General features: G+C 37.5%; 1 long non-coding RNA gene across 1 annotated transcript; it reads right to left on the reverse strand.

The window, feature by feature from the left end:
- Positions 1–265: 265 nt before the first annotated feature.
- On the reverse strand, positions 266–1,711 carry LOC119362360. Its single transcript, XR_005173368.1, has 3 exons — positions 1,635–1,711; positions 1,367–1,514; positions 266–977 (listed from the first exon to the last, which is right to left on the reverse strand). It is a non-coding gene; the product is annotated as an uncharacterized LOC119362360 (long non-coding RNA).
- Positions 1,712–2,723: the final 1,012 nt, after the last annotated feature.

Here is a 2,723-nt window from a genome sequence, read left to right on the forward strand (position 1 = left end):
AGAAAATGTTTTGTGTTTTCTTAACTCAATATTTTTTGGCAATGATATTCTGGACTTCTCTCATTGTACGACTTGAACTTTTTACCATTTGAATTTTCATGAGGTTTCTTTTTGTTTGAGCTTTTTTACCAAACTTATATACGTCATGTTGAACTTACAACCTTTTAAATCGTGAACTTGTTGTGCTTTCACAATGTCAAAGCTAGCAAATAGTATGAGATTCACCCAACAAAGGGGCTAATTACATAGAGCAGCTGCAGTAATACAACGGTAAATGGTTACCAACACACATACACATGAACTGATAACAAGGTAATGTACAAGTTCATGTACAGTAACATTACAAGTTCACAAAGAAACCTGAAATATGCTCACATATTAGTTTTCCTATAAACAAAAAAAACCATTACACATATGGTCAACTAGTAAATTTAAATTGTGCTAAAGGCACACAATAAAGAATAGTCATCCTGTACATCTTGGCATAATCAAATAGAATGCAGAGTTTCCCAAACGAACTTCCACATGTTTTTGTGAATTGAACCTTATTCATTTTACACATAGAGTAAACTGCAGTAGCATTTTTTGTGCGGATGCAATCTGCTATAGAGAGAAATGGCAACCAAAACTACTGTCACTGCAATCTTCTTTTTATCCACACATTTTTTTCCTAGCAAAACTTTTATGGTGATGTTAGGAGAAGCAGCAAGGAACAAGAGGACTGATGGGCGACCAGGAGGAGACGTGCTTGGAGCGTAGTGTGTTACTGATACACTCAGCATGAGGGAATTTCCCACTTGCGCAAGATCAAACTGCAGCAGTTCGTGGTGCAAAGGCCGACTGCCTGGCTTGTCGGCGTGGTACTGACCCTAAATTTAGGGCTCCTAGAAGCAGCAACACATGCATAGTGGGTAAACAGAACAGGCAAAATAGCTAGCAATCAGGCAAGCTCCGCACCTTCCCCGATCTGGAAAATCCTAAAAATAACCAAAATGGCCAAAGCTCAGAAGCATTTTACTTCACTGAAATCTTAACACTTGATGAGCTAAAGATAAAAAAAAACTACCGATTATTACAATATCAGCGGAAGTTCTCTGTTAGAGACTAAAAGAGATAGACCAAAAGAAATTCAGATCATAATAGAGATGCATTTACTGGGTTTTTTTGTAGGGTGGACTTATGTTCCTTTCTATGTAGTACTGAACTATTTGAAAGTTTGAAATCTAAACTTTTGTTCTTAAGTACCAATACTACATAACACATAAATCCAAGTTTCTGCACTTTTTTTTGCTATAACGACTATAATCATTTCTGTACCCCTGCCAATGATATTTTTGAACTTTAATTATAAATAAAGAACACATACTATAATTTAGATTGTCAATCCACATAGGGGTCTTCTTCGGGGGTGAGCCTAGTTGCCGAAACAGCAGCAGCAACCATGGAGGGCTTAGACTGGACTAGGCCGTACTGCAGCAGCGCCAGCTCCACGAAAAAAAGACCGAGCTCTCCATCTAGACAAATACATCCAAGAGAAGACGAGAGAAACATCAGCACATAGACTCACTGCTTTGGCAAAATGGCAAATACGTACTACATCTGCAGAATTTGTAAAAATCTGGTATTCCTTTTACCTCCTTGTCGCTCTTCTTATCTCAGGAGGACACGGCCTTGGCGAATCCAATGATGTGTTATAAACTCTGAATCTGTATAGAGGGCAGGATGGGTCTCAGGCTACTTAGAAAATCTATGAAAAACTGGCAACAGGACCAGCCTCAACATTTTCCACTTGTAAGATAAACATAAAATAGAAGTACTAGCACTGAACTAGCAGGATTACCTAAAACATAGTATTTCCAGTCTGAGCAGAAGCATCTATGAAACCAGATTGCATGTCTAACCACAAACCAAGACTAACATGTACTGTTTGCTTAGTCTGGGATGGACTGTCAGAATTTACAAAGCCACTTAATTACCTTGAGTGCACACATGATTTTTGGGGATTTCCTCAAGATTATGCACAATAAAGCATACAGACTGAAAAGAACAGACAAGATGAATTGTAAACCAAAATAAATGGCCTCCGGGTTCCCCACATAACAACTAAAACTTCAGTACAACTACACATTTTATTGCTGCACTACTACTTAAACAAGGTAAATCAATAAAAAAACTGAACTGACAAACTTCTACTTAATATCATTTGTGCATGTTCATGGCGGCAGTGTGCAACTGTCAAGCATGTAGCTCGTGTGCGGGATGCAAATGCCCTTAGTGGTGGACGCAAATGCTCGTGTGCTGGACGCAAGTTCCCCATATATATGTCCCTCTATGAACTTACAGATTTCCATTTCTTTTCTTTACATATAAAAAACTCAGTGATTTTTTGTAGAATGAACACCTACTATTTTTACCAATTGAACTATTAAAGCATTGAAAAGTGAACTTTTATTGAGTTGTTTTACATAGCTAACAGTGGACAAACATAAAAATTATGAGTTCCCTTAAACATAACCAAAACAAGCATTTGAATTGGTTATGTACCTCCACTCAAAGAGAGCTTGGACTTGCTACTATTCTTTCTCTACTATGGATGTGTGAACCTTCCAAAATTAAATCCAAAAATGTTATGTACATACACTGTTTCCTGTGTACCGAACGACCATATAAAATATAAACCAGTATGTTTATCAGTGCATTTGTATCACAAAGAAATCGAAGCA

Source organism: Triticum dicoccoides, chromosome 2B (genome assembly GCF_002162155.2).
Source record: "Triticum dicoccoides isolate Atlit2015 ecotype Zavitan chromosome 2B, WEW_v2.0, whole genome shotgun sequence".
Taxonomy (NCBI): Eukaryota; Viridiplantae; Streptophyta; class Magnoliopsida; order Poales; family Poaceae; genus Triticum; species Triticum dicoccoides.